Source organism: Pleurodeles waltl, chromosome 5 (assembly GCF_031143425.1).
Source record: "Pleurodeles waltl isolate 20211129_DDA chromosome 5, aPleWal1.hap1.20221129, whole genome shotgun sequence".
In the NCBI taxonomy this organism is placed as follows: Eukaryota; Metazoa; Chordata; class Amphibia; order Caudata; family Salamandridae; genus Pleurodeles; species Pleurodeles waltl.
This window is the reverse complement of record NC_090444.1, coordinates 859,429,330-859,452,678: the sequence shown is the minus strand read 5'-3', so window position 1 is coordinate 859,452,678 and position 23,349 is coordinate 859,429,330.

Here is a 23,349-nt window from a genome sequence, read left to right as displayed (position 1 = left end):
TTACTGTAGGTAACAGAGAATCTTCTAACAAAATGGGTATAGCTCTTGGATGATACCCCTGCAAGAAATAGAATGGTGAGCAAAGTAGAGCTGAATGCTCAGTATTATTATAAACAAACTCCGCTACAGGGAGAGCTTCCAACCATTCACTAGAATAATCAGCCAATAAACAACATAGCGTTTGAAGTAAGGTTTGGTTCAGTCGTTCAGTCTGTCCATCTGTCTCTGGGTGGAAAGCAGTGGATAATGCCACATCTATTTTCAGTTTTTTACATAATTTTTTCCAAAATTTAGAGTTGAACTGGCTCCCTCGGTCTGACACCACTTTGCTTGGCAAACCATGTAAATGCACAATTTCCCTTATAAAAATATCGGCAAATTCTGCCGCCGTGGGTAATTTCCGTAATGGTACAAAATGTGCCATTTTAGATAAAAAATCCACTATAACCAACACTGTTGTGAAAGATTTTACAGGTGGTAAACCTACAATAAAGTCTACGCTCACAGTGTGCCAAGGTTGCTTGGGTGTTGGCATTGGTATTAACAAACCGTCAGGGGCCTTATGAGAAGATTTATGTCTTGCACAAATTGGACAGGTAGTGACAAATTGCTTAATGTCCTTTCTTATAGTGTCCCACCAAAAGTGTTTTTGCACATTTTCCAGGGTTTTTACCCAACCAGGATGACCTGCCAACGGTGAGGCGTGATGCCAAATTATCACCTGTGTTTGTAATTCAGAGGTGGGCACTAACAGCATGTTGTCGTGATACAATAAACCTCGTTGTATTGTGTTATGGGAATCCTTTAACCAATCCTGAGGTGCTATTTGCATGTGTGCATTATATAGATCTGTGATGAAATCCTTCTGTTGTACTGGTGCCAAAAACTTTTGGTGAGGAATAATGGGTTCTCCTATTTTATCTTGTTTCATGTCTGAAGTATGTCCATATCTAGATAACACATCAGATTGAATTTGTTGTGCACCTGGTCTATAGGTTATTACAAAGTCAAATGTGCTAAAAAAAATTAACCAGCGCATCTGACGTGGTGTTAGTGCTTTAAGTGATCCAAAAAACTGTAGGTTCCTATGGTCAGAAAAGATTGTAACTGGGTACTTGGCTCCCATTAAATGGTGCCTCCATTCTGAAAAGGCTACTTTGATAGCTAGTAGTTCCCTTTCAGCCACAGTGTAATTTTGTTCAGCTGGTAATAACTTTTTGGAATAGAAGGCTATAGGATGTAACTGGCCATCTACTGCATCTCGTTGAGAGAGAACTCCTCCTAAAGCTACTTGTGAAGCATCCACTTCAACAAAAAAAGGCAAGTCAGGATCAGGATGTTTCAGAATTGGGGCTGAAGTGAACTTTTGTTTTAGGAGTTGAAAGGCGTGTGCCGCCTCATCAGTCCAAAGAAATCGTTGCCCTTTCCGCAACAAGGTAGTTATTGGGGCCGCAATGTCTGCAAAATGTGCAATAAACCTCCTATAAAAATTGGCGAAACCCAGAAATTTCTGAATATCTTTTACAGAGGATGGTTCTGGCCAATCAGCAATAGCACTGATTTTCTTTACATCCATAGTTATTCCTTGAGGTGACAGGCAGTATCCTAAAAAGTCCACCTTGCTGACATTAAAAGTACACTTTTCTAACTTAGCAAAAAGATGATTTTCTTTTAACTTTGATAATACTGCACGAACATGTTGGGTATGTTCTTCTGAGTTCTTAGAGTAAATGAGGATGTCGTCTATGTATACTATGACACAAACGTCCAGGAATTTGTGTAGGACCTCATTTATAAAGAACTGAAAGGCCGCAGGGGCATTACATAACCCAAAGGGCATTACTGTGTACTCAAATAAACCAAACTTTGTCTTGAAAGCTGTCTTCCACTCATCCCCCTCTTTTACTCGGACCAGGTGGTAAGCTCCCCGCAGATCTAGTTTAGTGTATACAGTAGAATGTCTTAACTGATCCAACAACACAGGTATTAGAGGAAGAGGATATTTATTCTTTATTGTAGCCTTATTTAGTCCTCTATAATCGATACACGCGCGCAGGGATTTATCCGGCTTCGGGATAAAAAAGAGTGGAGATGACACCGGAGATGTGGAATGACGGATGAACCCAGACTGTAGTAGGTCATCTAGGTAGGTTCTTAAGTGTTTGGTTTCTTCGTCAGTCAAAGCATATACTCTGTTATTAGGTAAAGGGGCCCCTGGGATAAGATCTATACGACAGTCATAAGACCTATGTGGGGGCAGCACACTAGCCTTTACTGGATCAAAGACGTCTTTAAAGTCAGAATATTCAGGAGGGAGACTTGGTTCATCTTGTATAACACTAGCACAGTGTAATACTGTGCTCTGTTCTGTACCTGCTTCTTGATAGCAATTGGTTCTACAGAAAGAGGAATCCAAAGTAACATTTCTATTCACCCAATCAATTTTTGGGTTATGAGTTGTTAACCAGGGTACCCCGAGAATCAAACCAAAATTAGGAGTATCTATCAGATCAAAGCTAATCACCTCTGTGTGCCCGTTCTGACAGACCATAACAAGTGGACTTGTTTGTTTTGTGATTAATCCAGAGGTCAATTCTGACCCATCCACTGCACATACTGCTTCTGGACAAGGCTTTAGGCACATAGGAAGTCCTAAGTTTTCAGCTAACTTATTATCCACAAAATTTCCTGTCGCGCCTGAGTCCAGTAGGACAGGGAGAGAATGCCTCACTTGGGTAGTAACAATTAAAACGACCTGAATTATGAAATGTCTAGGTATGTGCGATACCATGAAGGCTGCAGCATTAGAGGTTTGATTAAGATGTTTTCTCGAACAAGTAACCTCTCCCCTTGTCGAGCTTAATCGTTTCCCGATTCAGTTGAGGAGGTGGAGGAAACAGCACCCTTTCGTGGATTTTTAGGCTTTACAGGACATTCTCTGGCAAAGTGACCTGCCCTTCCACAATATAAACATAATTGAAGTTTTCTCCTTCTTTCTTTTTCCTCTGATGTGAGTGAACCTCTGAGTGTCCCTATTTGCATAGGCTCAGGTTCAGGGAGTTTATTATCTGGGTCTTTCTTCTCATGTCTAATAAAAGTTAACCGTGATTCCAGTTTGTATTTATCTCCCTTTCTTTCTCCTAGTCTATGTTCTAATTTCACAACTAAATCTACAAAGTCCGAATAGTCTTCTGGCAAATCAACGATATGAGCCAGCGCGTCTTTTAACTCGTCTCTCAAACCTTTATAGAAAAGGGAGACACGCTTTTCTTCTGGCCAGTGTGTCTCGGTGAGTAAACGATTAAAACTAGTGAGATAGGTCAATAAATCCTTGTTACCTTGTTTAAGATGATTTAAAAGCTCATTATCACTTGCCTGCATGAAAGTGTGTTTTGCAAAAAGGCTGGTCATGGTACGTTTAAATTGATTCCAATTATGGAGGATGGGATCATCTCTCTCCACGAAAGGAATTGACTAATTGGCTGCTGTGCCACCCAAATAAGACAAGATGAATGCCACTTTCGTAGCATCAGTAGGGAACTGTTGTGGCTTACAAACGAAGTGTAATTGACATTGATTGATAAAAACATGGAATTTGTTACTATCTCCATGAAAACGTTCAGGTGCTGCTAAGGGCACAGCATTAGGAACATTAACAGTGACCTCAACTGGGGGAGGCAAAGTTGTATGTTTTGATGGCGCCCCTGTCTCTGAGGAGGTTTTAAACAAAGGCGTAAAAGCTGTGTTCCACTGAGATACCCTAAATTTATACCTGCTTAAATCCTGTTTTAAAGAGGTATTCTCCATCTTTGATCTCTCTATTTCCTCTTGCTTATGTTGCAAGATGCCAGACACTGATTCACTATGAGCCAAGTCCTCATTTAGGGCCTGCGCCATATCCGTGACGTCAATGCCCTCTATTTCTTCCCCGATATTCATCCACCAGAACTGAATTCTTATTTTTTTTTTTTTTTTTAAGGCTTGTGCTTCTATCAAAGCCCAGCTCACCTGAGTCCTTGTTCAGTTCTGATGGAGGTTAAAGACAATCCGACCCCACCCTGAAACTGCTTGTTCCAGCACACTAGTTTTTAAAACAGTGCACTAAGAACAGAAGCTCAAGGGAAGGGGGGAAGTGGATAAAATAAAATAAAGAGACAACACCGTTCTTGCGTTTCCACTGTTGAAGTGCTGCACAAATCTGCGGCCCTCTCTGACTTCTGTAGAAACTGGTGCCTAATGAAACATAAACAAAGAACAGATAAGTACATCCTATTCCTAACTCGGTTCCTGACTATCCCTTTATTTATTAGAAATTTTCTTCTAAAAGTACCTCTTGGATCCTGGTCTCTAGTTTCCAGGTTTGGAATGTGTTACTGCTCTGGGATGTGCTTTCTATTACTCTAAAGCTTCTAAAACATTAAACAAATACCGTTATCAGAATTACCAATATCAAACATTCATCTTAATATAACTAAAGCCTAAATTGCCAATAGCAGACTCACTTTTCCCATATTTCCAGAATCTTTTATAAAACAAATACTGTACTTTTACGTCAAAATACAGCATGTAATTTGTGCAAGTCCTTGATTTACTGTTTGCCTTGCTGTTAATGGTTTCCACGGTTCGATTCTTAAAAGTTCCATAAAAAAATGTTTGCTTCACAAAGTTCCGCAAAGTATTCTTGTAACAAAGAGTTTGAATCACAATGTTCGTGGAAGGTATCTTGTTTCAAATTGTCTATACACGAATCCAGAAATTGTTGTCAAAGTTCTTTCAGGTAATAAAAGTTTTGCCCTTACTTGTTGCTGGCAAGAGATACTGATCAGTCTAACCTTGTCTTCTTTCTCTTTTGCAGGTTGCTTGTAGGAGAGAGGCTGAGGCAAGGAGGAACCGGAAACCGGAAGAAGGAAGAGCCAGCAGCTGCGCCCATTGAAGCCAATGAAAGTCTGTAGAGAGCAGGAGTGCCAGCGCCGAGGGATCTGTCCTCAGGTAAGCGGGAGGTAGACGAGCACAAGCACTGGGTGAGGCTCGGGGGCTGCCTTTTATAGACAGGGCTGGGTGTGGTCCTCACATGCTGCACATGTTCTTGAAAGGTGTGCAGAGTTTCAGTTATTGTGCAAATGAGTTAAATTAACACATGGCCTAGAGAGGAGTGTTTTAAAGAAGCCTTGGTAAAAGCAAGGCCCAATGTGTAAACAAAACAGCACATTAAACAACATACACAGAAGCCTGGGGGGGGGGGAAGGTGAGATAACAAGAAAGGCTTTCAATAGTAAGTTTAAAAGGGAGCTATTACAGAACCCACTAGTGCAGTGAGAGGGGACATGCTCTTTGCTGTGCACAAACCCTAACAGTTGCCCCCCTCAAAGGCCCTCCTACAGGACGGGGTTTTCCTGGATTTTTTAAATAAAACCGTCTAATCAGCTGTGGGGCATGTACATATGATGCTGGTTCCCATGAATTCTCAGATTCATCATATCCTTTCCATTCTACTAAATAAAACAGACGTCCACTAATTCTTTTTGAGTCTTTTATGCTTTTCACTTCATATTCTAGATTTCCCTTAATTGGTATGGGTGGAGGTGGTGGTTCAGGTCGGGTTTTTGGATTGTACGGCTTAAGCAAGGACACATGGAATGTAGTATGTACTGGATATTCTTTTGGTAAATCTAATTTTACTGTTACCGGGTTTACTATGGCAGTTATACTAAAGGGTCCAATGAAACGTGGTTGCAGCTTTCGGGATCCCTCTATGTTTAGGTTCTTTGTGGAGAGCCATACCTTGTCACCGATTTTATACATTGGGGCCTCAGATCTGTGTTTGTCTGCTTGTCTTTTCATGCTTTCCTTGTACTTTAATAAATGTTTCCTGGCTTTGTCTTGTATGTCACCTAACCTTGTTAGTCTATCCGTTACTGTAGGTAACAGAGAATCTTCTAACAAAATGGGTATAGCTCTTGGATGATACCCCTGCAAGAAATAGAATGGTGAGCAAAGTAGAGCTGAATGCTCAGTATTATTATACACAAACTCCGCTACAGGGAGAGCTTCCAACCATTCACTAGAATAATCAGCCAATAAACAACATAGCGTTTGAAGTAAGGTTTGGTTCAGTCGTTCAGTCTGTCCATCTGTCTCTGGGTGGAAAGCAGTGGATAATGCCACATCTATTTTCAGTTTTTTACATAATTTTTTCCAAAATTTAGAGTTGAACTGGCTCCCTCGGTCTGACACCACTTTGCTTGGCAAACCATGTAAATGCACAATTTCCCTTATAAAAATATCGGCAAATTCTGCCGCCGTGGGTAATTTCCGTAATGGTACAAAATGTGCCATTTTAGATAAAAAATCCACTATAACCAACACTGTTGTGAAAGATTTTACAGGTGGTAAACCTACAATAAAGTCTACGCTCACAGTGTGCCAAGGTTGCTTGGGTGTTGGCATTGGTATTAACAAACCGTCAGGGGCCTTATGAGAAGATTTATGTCTTGCACAAATTGGACAGGTAGTGACAAATTGCTTAATGTCCTTTCTTATAGTGTCCCACCAAAAGTGTTTTTGCACATTTTCCAGGGTTTTTACCCAACCAGGATGACCTGCCAACGGTGAGGCGTGATGCCAAATTATCACCTGTGTTTGTAATTCAGAGGTGGGCACTAACAGCATGTTGTCGTGATACAATAAACCTCGTTGTATTGTGTTATGGGAATCCTTTAACCAATCCTGAGGTGCTATTTGCATGTGTGCATTATATAGATCTGTGATGAAATCCTTCTGTTGTACTGGTGCCAAAAACTTTTGGTGAGGAATAATGGGTTCTCCTATTTTATCTTGTTTCATGTCTGAAGTATGTCCATATCTAGATAACACATCAGATTGAATTTGTTGTGCACCTGGTCTATAGGTTATTACAAAGTCAAATGTGCTAAAAAAAAATTAACCAGCGCATCTGACGTGGTGTTAGTGCTTTAAGTGATCCAAAAAACTGTAGGTTCCTATGGTCAGAAAAGATTGTAACTGGGTACTTGGCTCCCATTAAATGGTGCCTCCATTCTGAAAAGGCTACTTTGATAGCTAGTAGTTCCCTTTCAGCCACAGTGTAATTCTGTTCAGCTGGTAGTAACGTTTTGGAATAGAAGGCTATAGGATGTAACTGGCCATCTACTGCATCTCGTTGAGAGAGAACTCCTCCTAAAGCTACTTGTGAAGCATCCACTTCAACAAACAAAAGGCAAGTCAGGATCAGGATGTTTCAGAATTGGGGCTGAAGTGAACTTTTGTTTTTGGAGTTGAAAGGCGTGTGCCGCCTCATCAGTCCAAAGAAATCGTTGCCCTTTCCGCAACAAGGTAGTTATTGGGGCCGCAATGTCTGCAAAATGTGCAATAAACCTCCTATAAAAATTGGCGAAACCCAGAAATTTCTGAATATCTTTTACAGAGGATGGTTCTGGCCAATCAGCAATAGCACTGATTTTCTTTACATCCATAGTTATTCCTTGAGGTGACAGGCAGTATCCTAAAAAGTCCACCTTGCTGACATTAAAAGTACACTTTTCTAACTTAGCAAAAAGATGATTTTCTTTTAACTTTGATAATACTGCACGAACATGTTGGGTATGTTCTTCTGAGTTCTTAGAGTAAATGAGGATGTCGTCTATGTATACTATGACACAAACGTCCAGGAATTCGTGTAGGACCTCATTTATAAAGAACTGAAAGGCCGCAGGGGCATTACATAACCCAAAGGGCATTACTGTGTACTCAAATAAACCAAACTTTGTCTTGAAAGCTGTCTTCCACTCATCCCCCTCTTTTACTCGGACCAGGTGGTAAGCTCCCCGCAGATCTAGTTTAGTGTATACAGTAGAATGTCTTAACTGATCCAACAACACAGGTATTAGAGGAAGAGGATATTTATTCTTTATTGTAGCCTTATTTAGTCCTCTATAATCGATACACGCGCGCAGGGATTTATCCGGCTTCGGGATAAAAAAGAGTGGAGATGACACCGGAGATGTGGAATGACGGATGAACCCAGACTGTAGTAGGTCATCTAGGTAGGTTCTTAAGTGTTTGGTTTCTTCGTCAGTCAAAGCATATACTCTGTTATTAGGTAAAGGGGCCCCTGGGATAAGATCTATACGACAGTCATAAGACCTATGTGGGGGCAGCACACTAGCCTTTACTGGATCAAAGACGTCTTTAAAGTCAGAATATTCAGGAGGGAGACTTGGTTCATCTTGTATAACACTAGCACAGTGTAATACTGTGCTCTGTTCTGTACCTGCTTCTTGATAGCAATTGGTTCTACAGAAAGAGGAATCCAAAGTAACATTTCTATTCACCCAATCAATTTTTGGGTTATGAGTTGTTAACCAGGGTACCCCGAGAATCAAACCAAAATTAGGAGTATCTATCAGATCAAAGCTAATCACCTCTGTGTGCCCGTTCTGACAGACCATAACAAGTGGACTTGTTTGTTTTGTGATTAATCCAGAGGTCAATTCTGACCCATCCACTGCACATACTGCTTCTGGACAAGGCTTTAGGCACATAGGAAGTCCTAAGTTTTCAGCTAACTTATTATCCACAAAATTTCCTGTCGCGCCTGAGTCCAGTAGGACAGGGAGAGAATGCCTCACTTGGGTAGTAACAATTAAAACGACCTGAATTATGAAATGTCTAGGTATGTGCGATACCATGAAGGCTGCAGCATTAGAGGTTTGATTAAGATGTTTTCTCGAACAAGTAACCTCTCCCCTTGTCGAGCTTAATCGTTTCCCGATTCAGTTGAGGAGGTGGAGGAAACAGCACCCTTTCGTGGATTTTTAGGCTTTACAGGACATTCTCTGGCAAAGTGACCTGCCCTTCCACAATATAAACATAATTGAAGTTTTCTCCTTCTTTCTTTTTCCTCTGATGTGAGTGAACCTCTGAGTGTCCCTATTTGCATAGGCTCAGGTTCAGGGAGTTTATTATCTGGGTCTTTCTTCTCATGTCTAATAAAAGTTAACCGTGATTCCAGTTTGTATTTATCTCCCTTTCTTTCTCCTAGTCTATGTTCTAATTTCACAACTAAATCTACAAAGTCCGAATAGTCTTCTGGCAAATCAACGATATGAGCCAGCGCGTCTTTTAACTCGTCTCTCAAACCTTTATAGAAAAGGGAGACACGCTTTTCTTCTGGCCAGTGTGTCTCGGTGAGTAAACGATTAAAACTAGTGAGATAGGTCAATAAATCCTTGTTACCTTGTTTAAGATGATTTAAAAGCTCATTATCACTTGCCTGCATGAAAGTGTGTTTTGCAAAAAGGCTGGTCATGGTACGTTTAAATTGATTCCAATTATGGAGGATGGGATCATCTCTCTCCACGAAAGGAATTGACTAATTGGCTGCTGTGCCACCCAAATAAGACAAGATGAATGCCACTTTCGTAGCATCAGTAGGGAACTGTTGTGGCTTACAAACGAAGTGTAATTGACATTGATTGATAAAAACATGGAATTTGTTACTATCTCCATGAAAACGTTCAGGTGCTGCTAAGGGCACAGCATTAGGAACATTAACAGTGACCTCAACTGGGGGAGGCAAAGTTGTATGTTTTGATGGTGCCCCTGTCTCTGAGGAGGTTTTAAACAAAGGCGTAAAAGCTGTGTTCCACTGAGATACCCTAAATTTATACCTGCTTAAATCCTGTTTTAAAGAGGTATTCTCCATCTTTGATCTCTCTATTTCCTCTTGCTTATGTTGCAAGATGCCAGACACTGATTCACTATGAGCCAAGTCCTCATTTAGGGCCTGCGCCATATCCGTGACGTCAATGCCCTCTATTTCTTCCCCGATATTCATCCACCAGAACTGAATTATTATTATTTTTTTTTTTTTTAAGGCTTGTGCTTCTATCAAAGCCCAGCTCACCTGAGTCCTTGTTCAGTTCTGATGGAGGTTAAAGACAATCCGACCCCACCCTGAAACTGCTTGTTCCAGCACACTAGTTTTTAAAACAGTGCACTAAGAACAGAAGCTCAAGGGAAGGGGGGAAGTGGATAAAATAAAATAAAGAGACAACACCGTTCTTGCGTTTCCACTGTTGAAGTGCTGCACAAATCTGCGGCCCTCTCTGACTTCTGTAGAAACTGGTGCCTAATGAAACATAAACAAAGAACAGATAAGTACATCCTATTCCTAACTCGGTTCCTGACTATCCCTTTATTTATTAGAAATTTTCTTCTAAAAGTACCTCTTGGATCCTGGTCTCTAGTTTCCAGGTTTGGAATGTGTTACTGCTCTGGGATGTGCTTTCTATTACTCTAAAGCTTCTAAAACATTAAACAAATACCGTTATCAGAATTACCAATATCAAACATTCATCTTAATATAACTAAAGCCTAAATTGCCAATAGCAGACTCACTTTTCCCATATTTCCAGAATCTTTTATAAAACAAATACTGTACTTTTACGTCAAAATACAGCATGTAATTTGTGCAAGTCCTTGATTTACTGTTTGCCTTGCTGTTAATGGTTTCCACGGTTCGATTCTTAAAAGTTCCATAAAAAAATGTTTGCTTCACAAAGTTCCGCAAAGTATTCTTGTAACAAAGAGTTTGAATCACAATGTTCGTGGAAGGTATCTTGTTTCAAATTGTCTATACACGAATCCAGAAATTGTTGTCAAAGTTCTTTCAGGTAATAAAAGTTTTGCCCTTACTTGTTGCTGGCAAGAGATACTGATCAGTCTAACCTTGTCTTCTTTCTCTTTTGCAGGTTGCTTGTAGGAGAGAGGCTGAGGCAAGGAGGAACCGGAAACCGGAAGAAGGAAGAGCCAGCAGCTGCGCCCATTGAAGCCAATGAAAGTCTGTAGAGAGCAGGAGTGCCAGCGCCGAGGGATCTGTCCTCAGGTAAGCGGGAGGTAGACGAGCACAAGCACTGGGTGAGGCTCGGGGGCTGCCTTTTATAGACAGGGCTGGGTGTGGTCCTCACATGCTGCACATGTTCTTGAAAGGTGTGCAGAGTTTCAGTTATTGTGCAAATGAGTTAAATTAACACATGGCCTAGAGAGGAGTGTTTTAAAGAAGCCTTGGTAAAAGCAAGGCCCAATGTGTAAACAAAACAGCACATTAAACAACATACACAGAAGCCTGGGGGGGGGGGAAGGTGAGATAACAAGAAAGGCTTTCAATAGTAAGTTTAAAAGGGAGCTATTACAGAACCCACTAGTGCAGTGAGAGGGGACATGCTCTTTGCTGTGCACAAACCCTAACAGTTGCCCCCCTCAAAGGCCCTCCTACAGGACGGGGTTTTCCTGGATTTTTTAAATAAAACCGTCTAATCAGCTGTGGGGCATGTACATATGATGCTGGTTCCCATGAATTCTCAGATTCATCATATCCTTTCCATTCTACTAAATAAAACAGACGTCCACTAATTCTTTTTGAGTCTTTTATGCTTTTCACTTCATATTCTAGATTTCCCTTAATTGGTATGGGTGGAGGTGGTGGTTCAGGTCGGGTTTTTGGATTGTACGGCTTAAGCAAGGACACATGGAATGTAGTATGTACTGGATATTCTTTTGGTAAATCTAATTTTACTGTTACCGGGTTTACTATGGCAGTTATACTAAAGGGTCCAATGAAACGTGGTTGCAGCTTTCGGGATCCCTCTATGTTTAGGTTCTTTGTGGAGAGCCATACCTTGTCACCGATTTTATACATTGGGGCCTCAGATCTGTGTTTGTCTGCTTGTCTTTTCATGCTTTCCTTGTACTTTAATAAATGTTTCCTGGCTTTGTCTTGTATGTCACCTAACCTTGTTAGTCTATCCGTTACTGTAGGTAACAGAGAATCTTCTAACAAAATGGGTATAGCTCTTGGATGATACCCCTGCAAGAAATAGAATGGTGAGCAAAGTAGAGCTGAATGCTCAGTATTATTATACACAAACTCCGCTACAGGGAGAGCTTCCAACCATTCACTAGAATAATCAGCCAATAAACAACATAGCGTTTGAAGTAAGGTTTGGTTCAGTCGTTCAGTCTGTCCATCTGTCTCTGGGTGGAAAGCAGTGGATAATGCCACATCTATTTTCAGTTTTTTACATAATTTTTTCCAAAATTTAGAGTTGAACTGGCTCCCTCGGTCTGACACCACTTTGCTTGGCAAACCATGTAAATGCACAATTTCCCTTATAAAAATATCGGCAAATTCTGCCGCCGTGGGTAATTTCCGTAATGGTACAAAATGTGCCATTTTAGATAAAAAATCCACTATAACCAACACTGTTGTGAAAGATTTTACAGGTGGTAAACCTACAATAAAGTCTACGCTCACAGTGTGCCAAGGTTGCTTGGGTGTTGGCATTGGTATTAACAAACCGTCAGGGGCCTTATGAGAAGATTTATGTCTTGCACAAATTGGACAGGTAGTGACAAATTGCTTAATGTCCTTTCTTATAGTGTCCCACCAAAAGTGTTTTTGCACATTTTCCAGGGTTTTTACCCAACCAGGATGACCTGCCAACGGTGAGGCGTGATGCCAAATTATCACCTGTGTTTGTAATTCAGAGGTGGGCACTAACAGCATGTTGTCGTGATACAATAAACCTCGTTGTATTGTGTTATGGGAATCCTTTAACCAATCCTGAGGTGCTATTTGCATGTGTGCATTATATAGATCTGTGATGAAATCCTTCTGTTGTACTGGTGCCAAAAACTTTTGGTGAGGAATAATGGGTTCTCCTATTTTATCTTGTTTCATGTCTGAAGTATGTCCATATCTAGATAACACATCAGATTGAATTTGTTGTGCACCTGGTCTATAGGTTATTACAAAGTCAAATGTGCTAAAAAAAAATTAACCAGCGCATCTGACGTGGTGTTAGTGCTTTAAGTGATCCAAAAAACTGTAGGTTCCTATGGTCAGAAAAGATTGTAACTGGGTACTTGGCTCCCATTAAATGGTGCCTCCATTCTGAAAAGGCTACTTTGATAGCTAGTAGTTCCCTTTCAGCCACAGTGTAATTCTGTTCAGCTGGTAGTAACGTTTTGGAATAGAAGGCTATAGGATGTAACTGGCCATCTACTGCATCTCGTTGAGAGAGAACTCCTCCTAAAGCTACTTGTGAAGCATCCACTTCAACAAACAAAAGGCAAGTCAGGATCAGGATGTTTCAGAATTGGGGCTGAAGTGAACTTTTGTTTTTGGAGTTGAAAGGCGTGTGCCGCCTCATCAGTCCAAAGAAATCGTTGCCCTTTCCGCAACAAGGTAGTTATTGGGGCCGCAATGTCTGCAAAATGTGCAATAAACCTCCTATAAAAATTGGCGAAACCCAGAAATTTCTGAATATCTTTTACAGAGGATGGTTCTGGCCAATCAGCAATAGCACTGATTTTCTTTACATCCATAGTTATTCCTTGAGGTGACAGGCAGTATCCTAAAAAGTCCACCTTGCTGACATTAAAAGTACACTTTTCTAACTTAGCAAAAAGATGATTTTCTTTTAACTTTGATAATACTGCACGAACATGTTGGGTATGTTCTTCTGAGTTCTTAGAGTAAATGAGGATGTCGTCTATGTATACTATGACACAAACGTCCAGGAATTCGTGTAGGACCTCATTTATAAAGAACTGAAAGGCCGCAGGGGCATTACATAACCCAAAGGGCATTACTGTGTACTCAAATAAACCAAACTTTGTCTTGAAAGCTGTCTTCCACTCATCCCCCTCTTTTACTCGGACCAGGTGGTAAGCTCCCCGCAGATCTAGTTTAGTGTATACAGTAGAATGTCTTAACTGATCCAACAACACAGGTATTAGAGGAAGAGGATATTTATTCTTTATTGTAGCCTTATTTAGTCCTCTATAATCGATACACGCGCGCAGGGATTTATCCGGCTTCGGGATAAAAAAGAGTGGAGATGACACCGGAGATGTGGAATGACGGATGAACCCAGACTGTAGTAGGTCATCTAGGTAGGTTCTTAAGTGTTTGGTTTCTTCGTCAGTCAAAGCATATACTCTGTTATTAGGTAAAGGGGCCCCTGGGATAAGATCTATACGACAGTCATAAGACCTATGTGGGGGCAGCACACTAGCCTTTACTGGATCAAAGACGTCTTTAAAGTCAGAATATTCAGGAGGGAGACTTGGTTCATCTTGTATAACACTAGCACAGTGTAATACTGTGCTCTGTTCTGTACCTGCTTCTTGATAGCAATTGGTTCTACAGAAAGAGGAATCCAAAGTAACATTTCTATTCACCCAATCAATTTTTGGGTTATGAGTTGTTAACCAGGGTACCCCGAGAATCAAACCAAAATTAGGAGTATCTATCAGATCAAAGCTAATCACCTCTGTGTGCCCGTTCTGACAGACCATAACAAGTGGACTTGTTTGTTTTGTGATTAATCCAGAGGTCAATTCTGACCCATCCACTGCACATACTGCTTCTGGACAAGGCTTTAGGCACATAGGAAGTCCTAAGTTTTCAGCTAACTTATTATCCACAAAATTTCCTGTCGCGCCTGAGTCCAGTAGGACAGGGAGAGAATGCCTCACTTGGGTAGTAACAATTAAAACGACCTGAATTATGAAATGTCTAGGTATGTGCGGTACCATGAAGGCTGCAGCATTAGAGGTTTGATTAAGATGTTTTCTCGAACAAGTAACCTCTCCCCTTGTCGAGCTTAATCGTTTCCCGATTCAGTTGAGGAGGTGGAGGAAACAGCACCCTTTCGTGGATTTTTAGGCTTTACTGGACATTCTCTGGCAAAGTGACCTGCCCTTCCACAATATAAACATAATTGAAGTTTTCTCCTTCTTTCTTTTTCCTCTGATGTGAGTGAACCTCTGAGTGTCCCTATTTGCATAGGCTCAGGTTCAGAGAGTTTATTATCTGGGTCTTTCTTCTCGTGTCTAATAAAAGTTAACCGTGATTCCAGTTTGTATTTATCTCCCTTTCTTTCTCCTAGTCTATGTTCTAATTTCACAACTAAATCTACAAAGTCCGAATAGTCTTCTGGCAAATCAACGATATGAGCCAGCGCGTCTTTTAACTCGTCTCTCAAACCTTTATAGAAAAGGGAGACACGCTTTTCTTCTGGCCAGTGTGTCTCGGTGAGTAAACGATTAAAACTAGTGAGATAGGTCAATAAATCCTTGTTACCTTGTTTAAGATTATTTAAAAGCTCATTATCACTTGCCTGCATGAAAGTGTGTTTTGCAAAAAGGCTGGTCATGGTACGTTTAAATTGATTCCAATTATGGAGGATGGGATCATCTCTCTCCACGAAAGGAATTGACTAATTGGCTGCTGTGCCACCCAAATAAGACAAGATGAATGCCACTTTCGTAGCATCAGTAGGGAACTGTTGTGGCTTACAAACGAAGTGTAATTGACATTGATTGATAAAAACATGGAATTTGTTACTATCTCCATGAAAACGTTCAGGTGCTGCTAAGGGCACAGCATTAGGAACATTAACAGTGACCTCAACTGGGGGAGGCAAAGTTGTATGTTTTGATGGCGCCCCTGTCTCTGAGGAGGTTTTAAACAAAGGCGTAAAAGCTGTGTTCCACTGAGATACCCTAAATTTATACCTGCTTAAATCCTGTTTTAAAGAGGTATTCTCCATCTTTAATCTCTCTATTTCCTCTTGCTTATGTTGCAAGATGCCAGACACTGATTCACTATGAGCCAAGTCCTCATTTAGGGCCTGCGCCATATCCGTGACGTCAATGCCCTCTATTTCTTCCCCGATATTCATCGTCCACCAGAACTGAATTATTATTATTATTTTTTTTTTTAAGGCTTGTGCTTCTATCAAAGCCCAGCTCACCTGAGTCCTTGTTCAGTTCTGATGGAGGTTGAAGACAATCCGACCCCACCCTGAAACTGCTTGTTCCAGCACACTAGTTTTTAAAACAGTGCACTAAGAACAGAAGCTCAAGGGAAGGGGGGAAGTGGATAAAATAAAATAAAGAGACAACACCGTTCTTGCGTTTCCACTGTTGAAGTGCTGCACAAATCTGCGGCCCTCTCTGACTTCTGTAGAAACTGGTGCCTAATGAAACATAAACAAAGAACAGATAAGTACATCCTATTCCTAACTCGGTTCCTGACTATCCCTTTATTTATTAGAAATTTTCTTCTAAAAGTACCTCTTGGATCCTGGTCTCTAGTTTCCAGGTTTGGAATGTGTTACTGCTCTGGGATGTGCTTTCTATTACTCTAAAGCTTCTAAAACATTAAACAAATGCCGTTATCAGAATTACCAATATCAAACATTCATCTTAATATAACTAAAGCCTAAATTGCCAATAGCAGACTCACTTTTCCCATATTTCCAGAATCTTTTATAAAACAAATACTGTACTTTTACGTCAAAATACAGCATGTAATTTGTGCAAGTCCTTGATTTACTGTTTGCCTTGCTGTTAATGGTTACCACGGTTCGATTCTTAAAAGTTCCATAAAAAAATGTTTGCTTCACAAAGTTCCGCAAAGTATTCTTGTAACAAAGAGTTTGAATCACAATGTTCGTGGAAGGTATCTTGTTTCAAATTGTCTACACACGAATCCAGAAATTGTTGTCAAAGTTCTTTCAGGTAATAAAAGTTTTGCCCTTACTTGTTGCTGGCAAGAGATACTGATCAGTCTAACCTTGTCTTCTTTCTCTTTTGCAGGTTGCTTGTAGGAGAGAGGCTGAGGCAAGGAGGAACCGGAAACCGGAAGAAGGAAGAGCCAGCAGCTGCGCCCATTGAAGCCAATGAAAGTCTGTAGAGAGCAGGAGTGCCAGCGCCGAGGGATCTGTCCTCAGGTAAGCGGGAGGTAGACGAGCACAAGCACTGGGTGAGGCTCGGGGGCTGCCTTTTATAGACAGGGCTGGGTGTGGTCCTCACATGCTGCACATGTTCTTGAAAGGTGTGCAGAGCTGGGTGTGGTTTGAAGAGCTGGGTGTGGTCCTCACATGCTGCACATGTTCTTGAAAGGTGTGCAGAGTTTCAGTTATTATGCAAATGAGTTAAATTAACACATGGCCTAGAGAGGAGTGTTTTAAAGAAGCCTTGGTAAAAGCAAGGCCCAATGTGTAAACAAAACAGCACATTAAACAACATACACAGAAGCCTAGGGGGGGGGAAGGTGAGATAACAAGAAAGGCTTTCAATAGTAAGTTTAAAAGGGAGCTATTACAGAACCCACTAGTGCAGTGAGAGGGGACATGCTCTTTGCTGTGCACAAACCCTAACATGGGGTGAGGGTAGGGGTAGGAGTTTGTGATGGCATGCAGGTGGGGGGGGGGATAAAGTAGTTAAGATTTGACTTACCAGAATCCAGTCCTCCTGCTACTCCTGTGAGGCCCTCAGGATGCATGATGGCCAAGACTTGCTCCTCCCATGTTGTTAGTTGTGGGGGATGAGGTGGGGGTCCACCGCCAGTCCGCTGTACAGCAATCTGGTGTCCTGCAATGATGGAACTCACCTTCCCCCGTAGGTCGTTCCTTCTCTTCCTGATGTCATCCCTAGTTCTGGGGTGCTGTCCCGCAGCGTTGACCCTGTCCACGATTCTCCGCCATAGCTCCATCTTCCATGCAATGGACGTCTGCTGCACCTGTGATCTGAATAGCTGTGGCCCTACCCGGATGATTTCCTCCACCATGACCCTTAGCTCCTCCTCAGAAAACCTGGGGTGTCTTTGGGGTGCCATGGATGTGGTGTCAGTGATATGTGTGAGGATGTGTGTTGTGGTGTATGCTTTGATGTGTGCAATGGTGTATGGGTGAGGGTGTTCTGTGCCTCTGATTGAGTGGGTGCTCCTTGCTTGTCTCTCTGAGCTTGGTCTCTTTTTTTTCGCTGGAAGGGTTTGTGGGTAATGTGGGTGGGTGTTTTATATTGGATTGGGTGTGTGGGTGTGGTGTGTGTATGTGTGTCCGGTATGTGTATTTTGAATTGTTCAATGTAGTGTTGTTTTGTATGACTGTGTGTATTTTGATCGTGGCGGTATGTACCGCCAATGGTTTACCGTGATTGAAAGACTGCTGCAGTGATTTGTGGGTCGTGATACTGTGGGCGTATTCCTGTTGGCGTAATGGTGTAGGTTTTGCTATCACCAGTTTATCACTGACCTTTGGACTGGTAGACTTGTGTGGGCGTTTGTATTGTGGTGGATTTCTATGTGTGGGTCATACTACCCGTGGCGGATTACCGCCATGTTCACGGTATGTTGGCGGCCGTCAGCACAGCAGTAGGCGGCATTTACCGCCAGGGTTGTAATGAGGGCCTATGTGTCCCACATGAAACCTTCTTTGCAAGGTGGGCACCTCGAAGAACGGTGTCTTCGTCCTTGTAATTAAGGAAGCATGCAACTTTGGGTCTAGGAGGGGACCCCAGCAGGGCTTTAGCAGCCAGGGAGCAATTTGCCCGCTCAATAGGGAAGCAGGGGAAAGGGTCACAGCATCTAGCCACAACCTGATCCACTGTTCGGGGAAGCTTTCAGGAGATTGAGCCTCGGGCCCTTTGTATTGTCCTGGAGGTATTTCTCATCACAGGATAATTGGGTTACTTTAGAGGAAAGATGTTTGACAGTGTTGTCCAGCTTAGAAATCCTCGTCTCTGTGACCATTTCACTCATTCGGCAGAGATCCTGGAAAAGCAGGGAGACGTCTGCTCCCACTTCCCCTATTTTGGTTTCCAGCAGGGTTTTAGTCATCAATAGCCTGTAGGATGATGGCAGTATTGTTCTCAGTTGCTGGCGCCTCAGGGTCTCCACCCAGGGGAGCCTCTTGTACCCCACAAGGAAGCCATGTACTTTTCCATTTGGGCTTGGCCCTTGTCCTGGCCCATTTCGAGGCAGTGCATACAGTTGAAGGAGCAGGAGTCAGGTAGCGTTGTGTTATCCCACGGTGTGTAAGCAATAGTAGCTTAGGGGTCAGAGGTGAAGGCCCAAGTGGTCAGAGGCCAACCCACTTGCACCAGGGGCTGGACCTGGGTAGCACGAGCAGTCAGCGCTGAGCCCCAGTAACAGTCATGTGGGGAGGCAAAACCCCTCCCGGAGGCCCTGAGAAGATGGCACAGAGCATCAGGGGCAGAAGTCACCAAGCAGGGCCAGCTGCACATCTCCCACAGTTCTGGACAGCTGGTAACAAGGCGGAAAGTTGGGGTCACTCCAAAGCACTCACCCATGTCCCAGCAGGGAGCCCATACAGCCCACAGCCTACACCAGCACCCTACCCAATAGTGCACGATCACAGAGGGGCCCAGTTAGTGGTGCAGGCAAAAGGACCCAAGTGAGGCGGAGGCTGGTACAACTGGCAAGGAAGTCCTTGCAAAGGGGCACACGGTCAATAAGTGCCCAGTGCGGCCATATGTCCTTCACAGCACTTCCTCAAAGGTCCCACAAAGAAGAGTCTGGGCCATGCTCAGAGCCAAGAAGAAAGTGGGACTCAGCCTCTGGATATCAAGGGTCTCATCCCAGCAGGTCCCCCAAATGCACCAGGTACTCCCAGCAACCTCCGGCAAGTGAATCAGACCCCCGCTGGCTGTGGGTGCGAGCAGAAGATGTCTGCAGAGACCCGGCCCTGGGCTGCGGCCCCCACGTGGGCCGTGGGCCTAAGCAGGCGGCGGCTCTGCCCAAAGTCTCTATGGGCCAGCACATACAAACAGGATCACCGAGGGTAGGGCTGTCCTTGGAGCGTCCTTCGCGAACGTCCTCCCACAAATCTGGGTGCGCCAATCCCTCAATCAGGCCCCCGCACTCACTCACACAGGTGGTGTGACTAAGGTTTTGAGCCCCTGAACCAGGTCCCTGCCTCAGTGTGAACTGCAGGGACACTGGTGGTCATGGACACGGAATATGCTGAAAGCCTGCAATGAGGACCAGAAAGAGCAGCAGACATGAGATGCCACTCTCCAGCCATTATAAAGATCCAGAGTGAGAGGGCACTGTGGCCCAACCATCGTAGGATATGGCAGCAGATACAGAAGGTGAAAAGTCCAGAGGTGCTAGCTGAAACCAGCAGTCTAGGGATCCCTGAGAATGTACAGTGGTTCTATTGAAGGCTGTTCAGTGGGGCCCCTTGCTGGGAATGACCGCTATTGTACTGTCGCAGGTGACGGACAATGGGGGTCAAAGAAGTGATATGGTCCTGCATCACAAATTAGAGCCACAATAGATAGATTCAAAGGAGAACGTTTTTATGCAGTGTGCCCCTTGTCTTAAGCCAATCTCCCTGGATGATGCCTTGTTTACCTTATAAAGTGCCCTGAGCTGAAATGGCTTGTTCACTGTAATAGAGATATTGACGGGCCTTAACCTCAATTGATCAGTTCCTACACTAGCAGATACCAACTTAATAAGGTCTCCCTTGCCTTAATATTGTTCTTTTGGAGGATATTGAGACCAATCTGTCCCACAATGCAAAAAGCCTGTGAAGCATTGCTGAAGAAATGAGTACCTACATCATCCCACTTAGCTCATTGAGAGAGATGCCAATGATTTCACCTACAGGGGCTACTGGTGGATTTATAGAAGGACCTTAATCCGAAAATTGTTTATTGACTCCTACCTAGAACCAGTGGGATGAAAAACATGCCCAAATCTTGCTCTATTGCACCTAAGGGGGAACATGGTGGGGTGTTATGTGGTGGAGTAGGGGAGCCCTGGGTGGTAACTGTGGTTCCTTGGCTCCGAGTGTTCCTGAAGTACAAGGAGAGAATTTCTTGGTCTATAAACACGAAGGCTGCTGGCCTGAGGATGGAGAGACATACGAGGGGACCACTGATCCGAGCCACAAAATTTCAAAGTCAACTTCAAAGACAACTGACTTGCAATTCACTACATCCTTTGGATGTCAAAATCTTGGAGAGGCAGTCAGCTTCATCCTTCCTACCAAATCAGATGTGTAGCGGCCTCCCAAACTTGAGCAATCTAGCTTGCTTCTTGTGCGAGATTATGCTTGACATAAGGAGGGTATGATCCTCTCATTTGAAGCAAAATGGCAGAGGGAGTGCCAAAAGTGACTCTAGAATAAATAATATACTATAAAAAAGAGAACCCTGGAACTAAGACACAGATAAGATATCCCCTTGCATACAGGACTCAGAGAAAAGAAGAGCAAGACGATTCAGATCTGAGAATTGCAAACTCCTGACTTCAGCACCCTTTGCAAGGAATAAAAAATGAAATCCCTCCAGTAAATATGAATCTTTAAAATGACCTAAAGTAGATGAGAAAAGATGTAACTATACTGGGACATAATGTCAACATGCTTGAAGAAAATATGGATGAGCAAGTAGATAACTCTAAGCACCCCCAGAAATGCATGCTCTTTCAAGGTGAACAAAATATCATCCTCTAAACCAAGTGTGAAGATCTCAAAAATCGGTCCAGAAAAAATGAAGAGATTCTCAAGTATGTTACAGAATTTTTTGACTCTCTCGTAGGCCATATTGATGAGGACCTGATATAAAGAGGCAGAGCATCCATGAGTGCTTCACCAAAGTTAAATAGAAAGTCAAATACCTTATGTATTAATGAGAGTACACATCTTCAACAAAAAAGAGTAGATCATGACTAAAGTTAGGCAAAGGGAGAGGGGCAATTACATACAATGGGACACAGTTAACTTTTTTTCAGGTCACCTCTTCGGTAACTTTAATGAAAAGAAAATCATTCAAGTCAATTACAGATGCACTACACTTCAAAAAAGAGGTTGGCCCCCATTTGTGGCTAGAGTTTACCTAGGAAGGGACAGAAGGAATGTCTCCTCTCCAAAGGAAAAGTGTGTGCTTTTCCAAACTGGGGAAAAACAACCCAAGGTGCTCCCACCAGCCTAGATAGGAACTCTCAACAACACCAAAGGCTCTGACACAAAGTCTCCCTCTGCTGAAACAACACTCATTCAAATGCTGCTGAAATTAGTGAGAACCAGGTGACGATCCTATAACACTTAGGAGATACAAAATTAGAATTGAAATGCTCTTCACAAGAGGACAACTTGAGGTCCAGGAAATCTTCAGTATCACGAACAATGAAGTAGTATTTAGCACCCCAGGATTGAGGGACCAAACCGTTTATAAGGATGATGGTGTGGAGTTGGGTGGAGCTCGTTATTCGGGAGCCCACATAGCCTTCCACCATTGACTTGTTTTAAATGGGTCATTATCCCACTCTATCAGACTTTCATTAAGGTTACCTGAGCTGTGTTTTACATACTTGTATCTAATTTTAGAAATTAATCACTAGGTTTGAAAGTTTAATTCTTGAATCCCTTGCCATTTTTTATTTTAGTAATGTTCCTGAGAAGATGTTGAAGGGAAATACAAGAATGACCTACATGCCCAGGTTTTAGGAAGTCAAGCTGCTGAGTACCTCTTGCCAAATGATATATGACTCCCAGTTCAACAAGACACTCCCCAATAAGTAGGATGTTACTACAATGTAACACCTACTACATGCAAGGCCTAAATAATCCCATCTAATTATTAAGAATTTTGAAGGACACTCAGATCTTTGGGCACTGTTCTCAACCCTGCAGGAAAATCACCTATTAAAAGATGAACATTGAAGACTGAAGGCCAGATGTATGAAGATTCCAGTTAGCGATTCTCAAATTGCAATTTTTACGAAATCGCAATTTAAGAAATGCAAAAAGCGAGGTATCATATTTGAAAATCACTAATAGCGATTTCTTAAAATTCGCAAACGCAATTTGCGAGATGCAAATACCGAATTGTAAAAAAAAATGTGATTCGGTAATTGAAAATCTCAAATAGCGAAAAAGGCAAACCAGAACAGCCTGATGACATCACAACGAGGAAGTGAGTCATCCCATGCTGTTTCCAGGAGCCACGCCCACAGGAGCAGGGTGAGAGACACAGCCCAGCATCAGGGAGTCAGCATTGTGAGTAAGCCAGGACCAAACTGCAACATGGCCAATGATGGAAATGGGAAGGAGAAGGGAGACAGGAAGAGGAAGCTCAAATTCAGTGAGCCTGAATTGGAGGTGCTCATTGATGAGGTTGTTATGAACCATGATAGACTATTTGGCAAAAACTCACTCCAAGTACCTGTGAGTGAGAAGCGGAGACTCTGGTCTGACATCCAGACAAAAATATGCGCAGTGGGTGTTGCGCATCGCTCTGTGGAGGAGATACGTAAGCGATGGTATGACTTGCGGTCATGTGCCAAAGAGAGGGTGGCCAGCAGGCTTATGGGGGCAAGAAGCACCGGAGGCGGAACATCCACCCAGACACCGTCCACCCCTTATGGAAGACATGGTGGAGTCTACATTGCTTCCAGAAGCTGTCAGTTGTGTTACTTACATTGACACCTCAGGGACACCCAGCATC